This window comes from Morone saxatilis, unplaced genomic scaffold, assembly GCF_004916995.1.
Source record: "Morone saxatilis isolate NCDOM2014 unplaced genomic scaffold, NCSU_SB_2.0 Contig16, whole genome shotgun sequence".
In the NCBI taxonomy this organism is placed as follows: domain Eukaryota; kingdom Metazoa; phylum Chordata; class Actinopteri; family Moronidae; genus Morone; species Morone saxatilis.
In genome coordinates, this window is record NW_023339718.1 from 26,602,996 (window position 1) to 26,615,208 (window position 12,213).

Here is a 12,213-nt window from a genome sequence, read left to right on the forward strand (position 1 = left end):
AGGACGATCTGTTGGCAGAAATGGAATTTAATATTCATAGGTATGTTTTCATTAGTGTATAATCACCTGAAAATAAGAATTGCTATGTTTCTGTTACCTTAGAATGAGCTGTTTTCACTTCCATGGAGTTTCTATCTTTTTTAATAAGTACATTATAAGTGCTGTTTTCTGAGCATTAAGCTAGCTACATGTTTACACAGAGACACATTGGGGCATCAAAGCATCAGAATAGTTATTTCTCAACAATTATTTTTACGACTTTTTTTTTACGACCGGCTGCCCCTTGGAAAAAATACAGGTGACCTCAGAGGTGGGTAAAGTCATGCTCACCAGAGGTGGCGGACGGTACTCAATAAGTAAGGGTACTAATGTGGACAAAAATCAGAAGGGCTGGTACTCAGTACTGGTGAGTAGTGGTCCATTTCAGGCGCTGGTTACGGGTTAGGTTAAGGTTATGGTCAGGGATTTATTTTACTTTAATGTAATGTGTGTAATCTAATCTAATAGAAACACTCCAGTATAACCAATACAGTTCAACAGCACCACAAATGATGCCTCATGGTCAACCTGGCCAGTATTTATTTTCTAGATGATGAATTGTACAGTGCCAGGATTCCCCATTACACTGACATAGCAGTGAAGGGTAAAGCTTGTACTTTGGCCGTAGTGTTGTTTGAAAGACAGCCATGCAGGTGTGTCAGTCTCTCTCCGTGAAGAACTCTTAATCTAGAGAATATTTCATCAAGATATCAGTTCTAGTGCGACGTGGCGGTCCTATTGCCTATCCAGTGTCTACAGCATCTTGACATGTCAATTATTCTTAGAAATTAAACATCAGTACAAAATATAGTCAGCGCTCAAGCATTAAAATGATCACAAAGGATCATGTTTCCAGAGATGCCATTCAGCCATAACATGTGCTCCCATGCTGCTCTGCAGGATAAACACACTCACTTGTGGAGCTGTCTGGAGGTGACATGCTCACCACTCCTGTGTGAGAGTGGGAGGAACCACTGTTGCATTACGAGCACATTAGTCACTGTTCAGGATTGTGTGAACACATCAGCCTGCAGTTCATGTTCATGCAGTTGATGTGGTGTCAGAACAGCTAAGAGTTGGTGGTGTGATACATAATAATTATTCCAGGGTGAGCCACATCTGAGATAGACTACACAGCTAACATTAAAAAATACTGTTTCATGAAATAAAACATTTGTATTCACACCGTAAAATACAGTCAAACTCTCTAATTTTCTAAAGCCATTGCTTTATTTTGTAGCATCTCTCTCCTAACAACCCCAAACAGCCACGATGGATTAGAGGTTCTCCTCGTACATCTTCTTCTTCTTTGGTGTAAAAGACGAACACTGTCAGGAGTGGGTGTCTGATTCTTTCTATCTGTGACTGACCTGCTGTCTGCACCCAGCCAGCCCTGAGAGCAGAGAGCTGCTTCTGCTTGAACTGGAGTGTGACTGGAGCTATACTGGGAGCTATGGAGAGGGGGGTGATGCTTGTCCATCACTGCCCCCCACACATACACACACACACACACCCTGCTGTGGACCCCTGTGTCTGTTGCTCAGCCTGTCAACCTGAGAGAGAGAAAAGGAGGGAGAGGGGGCTGGAGTGCTGAAGTGAGGTATAGGCAGACATTTTCTCTGGAATGCTGGGAGCTATCAGAAGTGACATGTAACCGTATCCGCTGTCAGATCTCAGGCTTTATCTCTCCTCTGCTGTTGACTGCTACCTCAGTCTGCTGATGCCTCCTGTCTGAACCTGAGAGCCTTGCTGGGAGCCGATCCCCCCGCCTGCATCCCTGCAGGAACATTTTGATCAGGACATTCAGATGAATAAACATTTGTCAGAGCCCCTGTGGTTTCAGGGGAACCTAAGAGGCTTCCATTGTTGTTTTCAAACTAACAGCCCAAACCTAAGCAATATTCAATTAGCAATTATATAAAACAGATAAAAGCAGAAAATAGCCACATCTGACAATTGGAGAACAACCTATGAACAGAATAGTCATTCTAATATATTTGTTCATTGGGAACTTCTAATCAATTAAATAATAATAAAATTCAAATCCCCACATTTTTCCAGCGACCCCCTTTAATCCCCCAGGACCCTTGGACCCCAGGTTGAAATATACAGCATAACTAACGCCATTCCCATTAGCCTCACCCACACTTTGTGTTTAGTACTAATTAGCTAAATGTTAGCATGCTAATACACTACACTAAGATGGTGAACATGAACATAAACATTAGGCTATACCTGCTAAACATGTCCACAGTATTACTGTCAGCAATGTGCAGTGCTAGCATTTAGCTAAAAGCACCACCGTCCCTAAGTACAGCCTCACAGAGCGTGGACAAAGTTAAAACTCTGACAGGTTCACAGAATTGTAAACGGTGTGGCCCCAAATTAAACTTCCTCCCGCAGGTCAAAGAGGCTCACATGCACAACACCAGGTCCAGTGTATGGACCAGGATTCGGATCAGGTTCCTAATACCAGTAAACTAGACTACAAACCTGGGCTGAGTCCTCTTTCTCTCCCCATCCACCTGTCCAATCAAATAAAGGCATCAACATCTAACTACAACAAGGACCAGTGTAAAAAAGTCCTTTCTTGCGTTATCTGTGATCTTCTGTACATGCATGCGTGCTGGTGTTGCAAAGAAAACCAGAAAATTGTGTCAGCACTTAGAATCTAAAATAAAACCATTTGGGAAACCTTGCATAACCCTGGTTCTTGTAATTTTTCCATTCTAAAACATTTGAATTTAATGCTCTTTACTGGCACAGCCTGTTACCTTAAACTACCTCTTTTTGACTCCCAGATATACGGTACTTAACCCTCACTGCAGTAGGTAACATGCTTATCATGAAACACAACTTTACTCAATTATAGTGTAATTAAAAAGCAATTATTCACCGCATAATAGCGTGATAACACCTGTTTGAAGATCCACTGCCATCACCCTATTAGCTCATGCACTTGTGACCCAAGTGAGTGGGCTAATGGCGCTACTGCAAACGTCTTTGACCCCCACCAGTGTTTGCTTTCTACTCAACCAAACAAGATCAAATGCTGTTATCAGAGCACCCTTAGATAGTGGCAACTTGACCACCGCCAACTCTAGTGAGATCCAACCTTCTGAGAGCACTAATGCCATCTTGTTAGGGCCTAATGGAGACAGTTCAATGTTGATACGGGAGGGCAGTTCACACACTTACCGTCAGTGCTGCTGTCTTAAAGCCACTTCTGCCCTCGCAGTGATGGGTCCTGTAGCAACTTGCTTGGGGCTTGATGCCGGGGCTTCGCAGGTGAGCAGAAACAAGAGACACACTTGTGTGTTTTTTTTTTAAATGTTTAAGTGCTGTCTTTGAAAGTGTCCTGTTACGCTGCTCCCGCCGTGACCACCTGACCCCACCCCCTCCTCCTGCACAGGTAAGACACTTATTCCCATTACTCTAGGCAAGACTGTCTGCTTGGCTTTGCAGTATTTCAGCAACAAGAGATGTTTCATGGAGAAGATTTTTAGATTTAGATTATCCAGACAGACGGAGTAGAATAAAAATTAATAATAAAAAATGTGCTTGTCTTGATCTCCACATGACCACTATCACCAAGTGATGGCAGTTTTCCCTCCTCTTAGTAACACCAGCATGTTTGCTTATGTCATTATGTCTGTGGAACATGTGACTGATGGCTTTCTGAGTGGCTCTACGCATCTGTCCCCAGCACTAGTGTTAGCAGGGCCACTAAGGCTCTCATTGGCTGTGAAAGAGCCTTTGAGAGGAACAAGGGGCCAGTAAAGGCGAGATGCGAGGAGAGATTGACTGGGTCTCGATGGCAGCCCTCATAGAGGTCACAGCCAGGTAAGAGGACAGCATTGTGTTTATCAACAACACTTGACTCAGTCGCTGGTAAAACTGTATTACATTGTTATATAGTTATTGTACCTTATATGTACAAAACACAATACGACGTAATGCACAAATACATGCAAGTGCACATTCTTTTAGATTACTTTATGGTGTGAACACGATTCTGGCATTTTGTTGACAAAATATAAAATGATTGTCACCAAATCATTCCTCGTTGTATTATAAAGCACTTTATAAGTTGTCTGATAAGCCTTCAAACTCATGGATACTCAAACGGCCATTTGTATTTGAACAGCTCACCTATCCCACAAGGCATTTGGCAAGATCACGAATCACGTGAGAAACCATTTTGCCAGGCTTCAATCTCTGCATTTGTGGTCAAACTACCAAACCAATAACCGTCAATGTTCTCATAACAAATGGCACATACTGCTTTTTGCCTTTCAAAAAATTCAAATGACAAAATGATTCATATTTTTCAGGATCAGGATTTTTTTGTATCTCCCACCTCTAAGGTTGAGGTTTGGTTAAAGTTGGGAGAATGGGACTTTTAAATATAAATAAATACCTGTTACATAGGTTACATGTCCTGTACATTATACACTGTGGTAGTTTAGATACCACAGTAAAGATTGTGGTCATGGTTTGAAGAAGCCAGCACTAGCTTTTGGGAGGAAACAGGATGCCAACAGCAGCCTCCAGTGTATATACTTGTGTATATACCCAACCATCCACTATCCAAATTTATGCTACATCCACCTTTATTTCTGAGAAAGGACAGTCTTTACTAATGAAACTACAACAGGTTGCTTGTCAGAAAAACCTAAATTTAGATTATGTTAAGCATTCAAACAAATTACCAATCCTGCTGTTTTCGAGGACTGTTTTATACAGTGGATTATGGAAGCAAAAAGTAAAAATTTCAGCCCTCAGACAAAAAACTAAGGTCTATTTTAAAATCTTCACATTTTAAAACAGGTTATTTGTAGTGTTTGTTTTTGCAAAAAAAAAACAGGATAGGGCTGGTAACACCCGGACAACAGGTCATAATCGTGCGAAATTGAATCTTTGTAGTTTCCAGTTAATTTCATGTGAAGTCAGTCCCAGAGGCAAACGCATGATATTGGCCCCAACTGTGCAACAAATTCTCAATTTATGCATGTGTTCAGGGTTAATATACTTATCTCTTAAAGTGAGCGTGATAATGTTTGACTGATGCCAAAAGGCTAATCATAACACCTTGATATCCTTTAGCTCCCCATACTGTCTCCCAGTTGACGATGTGCTTAGTATTTTCACTGTCTTTCATCAGACTCAACATCGGTGGCTTTAGTTAACAATAGAGTACCAGTAAGTCTCTGTTCCCTCCACAGCAACTGAGTCATGGAAGCGGGCCTGAAATACCAAGCGTGCTGTTGTGTCACTGGCTGGTGTGGGCGTCGCTGTCGCCAGCCACCAAGTTGTAGGGCACCACTTGTCTTCTTGCTGTTGGCCTGGGGGCCGTTGTGTGGCGTGGGGGCGGGGGCGAGCCGCCGAGGGTGACAGAAAATAGAAAATGGAAAATTCCTGTGTGAAGTGCAGTCGTTGTTGATCAGGTGTGAACTGCAGAGCAGAGATCAGAGCAGGAAGGGGCGGAGGGAGCAGACAGCTGCTGCAGCCCCACATCAAGTCCTTCCACTGCAGCACACCAGCTGGGACTGGGGCCCAGCAGTCGCAGAACAGGCAGGGCAGCCATGCTGGGGGTTGAGGTAGGGTAGTTCAGGGGAAGATGAATGTAAGGCAACAATTCATGTCCACTTGGACAGATACATACATACATTTTGCATTTTGGGAACACTGACCCAGATTGTTTTTAAACTGGTACAAAAAATACATTTTGACTTACAGTGAACACATATAAGACCAGCTAATGCACACCCTGTGTCTGCAAATAGATAATATAGTAATATATAAGTGTACTTTTAGGAATTGCATGTGTACATGCAGTAATTTGTATGCTAATACTTGCTGCTAAAATATTGCTGTTGCACAGAGATTATTAAAGATCCATTTGATCTTATGGCAGTTAGAGCTGGAACTGTTAGCCCATTAATCCATTAGTTGATCAACAGAAAATGAATCAGCAACTATTTTGATAATGGACTACTAGTTCAGGCTTCTAAATTGTGAGAATTTGCTGCTTTTCTTAATCTTAAATGAAATTAGTAGTGGGAATTAATTGAGAAAAAAAAATGTGGATAATAAACAAAGGTAGCGTTGCTTTAAATTATTTATAACTAATTCTGTGTAGGCAAACACTAAGTTACACAAATGCAGAGAGGAATATTCTTAAAGGCAATAGTGAGCATCATACAGAATATGGTGTGTGTTTGCTTTAAAACCATTGATGGGGACAAGAAATACTAATGTCAAAGAAGCTTAGAGGGCTTTTGTATTCAGAAGGTGTAGAACCAAATTCAGACTTCCTGTAAGGTGGTATGTGAAATAAAATTAAATGCATGTATTTGTTTTGTGCAGGATGTCTCACACTGTTCTAAAGTTTGATATAACCTTGCAGAGGCAGCCTGAAAAAGTGACTGACAGTGTGTAAATCTGCACCCAGGGGTGAATGTTCTTCACCCCATACCAGGTTGGAAGAAATCAGCAAACTCACAAGCAGTCGTTGAAAAAGCAAATCAGACGCACACTCCATAACAGCCAATGTTGACATCAGGTTGGTGGCTTCTCACTCTGCTGACAATTATAATAATGTTGGAAATCAACTACCAGATTAGAACTGAACAATAAGCAAGTCATGTCATTAGCCACTGATTTATTTAAAAAAGGTCAGTATTGTCCACACTAGATGGAAAAGATGCAGTTTACATCATGTATATATTTGCTGTATAATTGAGCAAAGTTACACGATTATGAAAAGACATAAATTGACGAACGAAGCATAATTTCAGATTGCATTTTTCCAATGATATCTACGAGTTTGCCCCATAAAGATATGGCACAAGTGGTATTGTCACGACTCAGGGCAATCAGGATTGGACTCAAACGCAAGACAGCAAAGGCAGCAGGATGACTTCAGTGATTTTAATGTAGATAACTTACAGGCAGGTGCAGGTACAAGCCCTAAGGGCAGTACCACGAAGCAAGGTAACTGGCGTAACTTCAGAGTAACTGTGTGATGTCAGGTGTAACTTCCAGGTTAATTCGTTCTACAAAAGGTGCATACGTTTTACCCGTTATGGCAATTTAGCAGCTTATCTTTGTGGTTAACTCGTTGTTACCCTATAAACCACATCTCCTCTGCCCACAGTCAGAGAAAAATTAAGATTAAGTTGACACCAACTCAGCTAAGTGACATCTTAACTTCTATTGTATTACCTTTTAACACCAGTTTTAACACCACAATCAGAGTTTGTCAACCCGGACTTTCCTTTATAAACCCGAATTAAATCTGAGCAGGTTCAACTGCCTTCGTAGTACAGCGCTCAGGAAAAGTAAAAACCAACAGGGTGTAGGCTACTCGCTGACAAGCTGACAGATGATTTAGAATCTGTGTCTCGAACACACATATTTGTTCCTCATCATTCTTAATGAAATTATTTCCATCTCAATTGTTTTGGGGTTGCTTCGATATAGGAGGAAAAAAAACGTTTTCCTTCACACATTTTCTGAATTCATTAATATTCTTGGGGCTGTATGGTAAGCTTTGGCAGGGTGAATGTGGCCCACAGACCACCAGTAGATAAGAGGAAGGTAAAGCTAACATACTAGGTTGATACAATTATTTGCACATTTGTAATCTTTTGTACATTTAAAATATATGTGTGGTGCCCTTTCTCACTCTACATGGAGTTTTCATCACTGTTGTGCTTTTTCCTACTTCTATGAGGTAAAGAAAAAGTTTTTTTTTTTTTATTCCTCTGAAGAATTCCTCTGGGGTCTGCGACGTGTTTTGACTGCGAAGCCCAGTGACATCAGTGACATATGTCTGTAGTCTTGCCGTCAACTGATGACAGAATAAATCTTGAAAATGGCTATCAACGAGTCCTTGAAATCCCAAACCAGTCAAATATAATGGCCTGATGTGTCCTCTGGGAGCAGGAGGTCACATGTTTCTCCATCCATAACTAATTTCTAATAAATGGCCAGTTTTTCCAATGCTGGCGTTCAGAGGTCAAATTGTTTGCATGCTTTTTTCCCTTGCCACAGATACTCAAAGAGCACCTTTTGCCTTGTGTGAGGATAGCTATAGGTTGCAACTAATACGACATTATCAACATAATAAAAACATGTTTCAGTGCTTCTGCGTTCTGCAGCAAACACTAGATGAGTGGCATAATAAATTAGGATATATCATCATTTTATAAGTTGTATGTAACAGAATCAAAAGGAACATACAACTTTAAAATATTGCATTCCAGAGTTATTACATGTAATGAGTTTAAAGTGAACTAATCATAGAAAAGCTATTTTACCCAAAAATGGTATAAAAAATATGTCTCCTTTAAGTAGCCAGAATTCATTATTTTATTTTATACATTATAAATCTAATCTAAAAGTCTAATTGATTTGGTAAATATGCTTGTTCACTTTTTCCTTTTCCTGAACAAAAATAAAAAGAGAAAAATCTGTAGCCACAACACACCCACATATATATATTTAAAAATCTCTTTATTGTCTTGAAAAAAGGGAGACAATAAGGTAGCAGTAACAGATAAACATAATCTGAACAGTTACAAAACTAAGAGATGAAAAACAACAAGACAAACACAAAAACATATTATATATAAAGAATTTAAAATTTACAATTTACAATTTATAATTTATGCAAAAGGAGAAAAGACACAAACAAAGAAACAAAACAAAACAAAACAAAACTAATGGCAACCAGCCCCATTAGCAGTTAGATCAGTTCACTGCTTCCAGCTGTTGATGGTCGAGAAATGGCTCCAGTAGGTACACTAACAGCTAGTTAATCAACAGTGGGCCTCGTGCAAGAACCACTCGTACAAACAGATTCATTCTTAAGTCATTTTCTCTCTCTTCTCATATTTCAAATAAAGGAAAACAACAAAATTTAGGATTCTATACAGGGGACAACAACACTGACTTGATCTGAAATCCTAATGCCTTAATCTGAAAGAATTTGGAGTTTAAATCTGACACCAAAATGAACTCAAATAAAATATATAACCAAAACAAACTTAATGCAAAATTAATATTGTGTTCAGCATATTACCATTTTTATTTTGACAGCAATTAGTATTACACCAACTGCTCTAAAAAAAATGCTCTCACTAAAGCAGCTGCCTCAGAGCCTCACTGCATGTCCCTGTCTGATATCATCTTCTGGTTGCAGTAGGGCTGGGTGCTATGGCCTACAAATAAAATAACAGATACGACTTTAATAGATAATATTTTTCTTAAATCAAACTACTGGGACTCCCTGCTAACATACCTGGTAGAGATGGTGCCTCATGTACCAAGACTTGTGACTGACTGGGTTTGGCTCTGACCTGTGGCCCTTTGCTGCATGTCGTTTTCCTTCTCTCTCCCCCTTTCCTGTCACTCTTGAGCTGTCTGCACAAGTAAAGGAAAAAAAGCCCACAAAAAATTTGGAGCTAGAGGGGATAACCTGCAGTTAAGGGCCACAAACCATGGGAACCCATGGCCGCTACCGTAAGGACTCAGCAGCAAGGACTCAGCCTTGGTTCATGGGGCTCCAGCTCTAAAAGGTGAGCTTTCAGGGGCTACCCAGTTTTTGCATTGTTTTCATACATACATTTTCAATAATCAATTTATCACATAGCTCTAGCTTGGCTCAAACAGTGTACCATCATCATCACCTGACTGTCACATGACCACTTCTCATTTTGTCATGGGTGTTTTGCGTTATGTTCAATATGTTTATTTTTTTTGTCCGTGAAAGGTTGAAAGGTGTGCTAATCTCTGAAATAATTCTTCCCTTTCCCCAGCTATGGTGCATGCATAAGCACATATACGTGTGCATGCATGAATGTGCGGTACATGTAAGTTTGGGGGTTTGTTGTCAACATGTTGTCACCTTAAGCTACAGGGAAAGTGGAATTCTTCGAAAGCTGTAGGAGGTGTGTACAATGGATAAAAATATAGGAACCCAGGTTGACAAATATCAGAATTTATCTCTAATTCGTGACTTCCTAACATTACAAGTAATTAATAAAGCGAACAAAAAAAGGCAATTCTTTAGAAATAAGGGCTCTGATATATGATCATATAAATACTTTATTGTTTTCTGCAAACAACTAGGGGGGAGTGCACATACCAGTACAATCAATTAAAAGCTAACAATGAATTTCTCAAGAACTCCGGTTACGACTTCAAAGCAATAGCATGTGTGTCACTACCATTTACAACAGTGTCTGTCTTCAGAAAGCGATCTGGCTTTGGCGTGACCTTGCATCTAACCCTGTTAGATATGCGCCTTGAGCATGTTCATTGCTCAGTGACATTTTGCTCCTTAAAAATAACACAGATGCTGGGCCCTGTCTGACTCTGTAGCCTCGGCGTAGCTGGACGTCCGGCTATTTTCATTACAGCCCCTCGTAACCCCCCCACACACACAACCCTCCCTCTCCCTCAGTGTCCGTGGCTCTGAGAAGGGCAGTTGTGTGAGTCACTTTATTAGTTTTGAAGTCTGACATGTTCCCAGCTTCTTGGCCTGTAGATGAAGCAGTCAGAGCCTGTCTGCAACTGGCGAGTGTTAATCACGGATCAGCAACTCGGGTATCACCTGTCGGACATCCCAGCGCTCAGGGACTCAAGGGATTTGCACAGTCTGGTCACCCTGACAATGTTGTCTGTCACCCATTAGCTCTCACATATCCTCTTAAGTTATTCACACACACCAATCTGACCTGCAATGTTACGTTTTTAGACATCATTACACATTTTCACACTTCTACAGATTGACAATTTTGTAGATTGCTTATGTCTTTCATCATGTAGCTAACACAACTTTATCCTGTGATTATCACATTAGGATTGCTGGTATGTGTGCATGAATGTGTGTGTGTGTGTGTGTGCGTGTGTGTGTTCAATGGCTTTGCAGGGCAGCACTCATTATGGATAAAGGGGGTGGGGAAACTAGTTCAAATTTATTGCCTGCGTCAGCTGTGTCAAATTTGGCAAGCTCAAATGGTCAGCCTGCAAATGGCAGGGCGATACCTAAGGGTCAGCAGCTTTTGTAATAAGCACAGAGTTGTACATTTCAGCCCTCGGTCTATAACTACAGAGTTCATCTACATTAAAAAGTGCCCAAAGTACATTCACAGATGACTGATGTTCACATTTTGAGCGTAACATTCCCAGGCTGCTGGATCAGTCAACTGAGAGCAGTGAAGACTGACCTGATTGTGGGTTCGGGAAGGACAAGAAGAGCCCCGCTGCTGCTGCTGATGAGGAGCAGGCTGCTCGTCCAAGTGAATCCTCCTCCTTTTTTCATTTTTTTCTTTCTTTTTTTACTTTTCTCTTCTTTTGATCATTCATAAAGGGGACCACCCACTTTCTGAACCCTTCCCTCTATTTTTGCAGGGTCAGAAAGAGTGGCCAGTTGCTCTTTATGGCAGAGATTTTTACGATGTGGTCAGAGCTGTTTGGAGACCACCAGTTCCCCTTTCACTTGTCACTGGAGTTACAGTAGCCCCGAGGAAGGCCCGAGCTGTATGGGAAATAGGTTTGACTGTTTTGAAGTGTTGGAAAAATTTGGCAACTGCTCCCCATATTAACAAGACTACAAAATGTATTTGTATGACTCATTCCATAGACATATTCATATATAATGTACTATTTGTGTCCATCATCAGTATGATCACTAATATGATTTTTAAATGACTGAATTTTAAAAAAATGTAGGTGCATATGCCTTAAAAAGAACAAGAACTACAATTCATACAAAAAACTGACATTGAAGTGGTGAATTAAGAAAACTGAGGGTGTGTATTTTTAAGAAGTGCAAGAACTATGTGTTGTTTTCAAAACTTTTGGTACTGGCCGCAGCTGGATTAACCCGCATGGACGCCCTGGAACAAAACATTAGCTGTCATTTGCAATTAATTAAATTACCACAAAGTTATAGCCTCATAGACAAACTGTGTAATCCATCCCTGCCTTTGTCCAAATCGTATTATACAACATCTGTAGCAGATTGAACATCAGATCAATAATTTATTCACATCCTTTTGTTTGAATACAAAAAAGACGAATAAGAGTCTACAGACATGCTAGCAGCTCTGTGAGGCTGTACTTTAGGTACAGCGGTGCCTTAAGCTAAATGCTAACATCAGC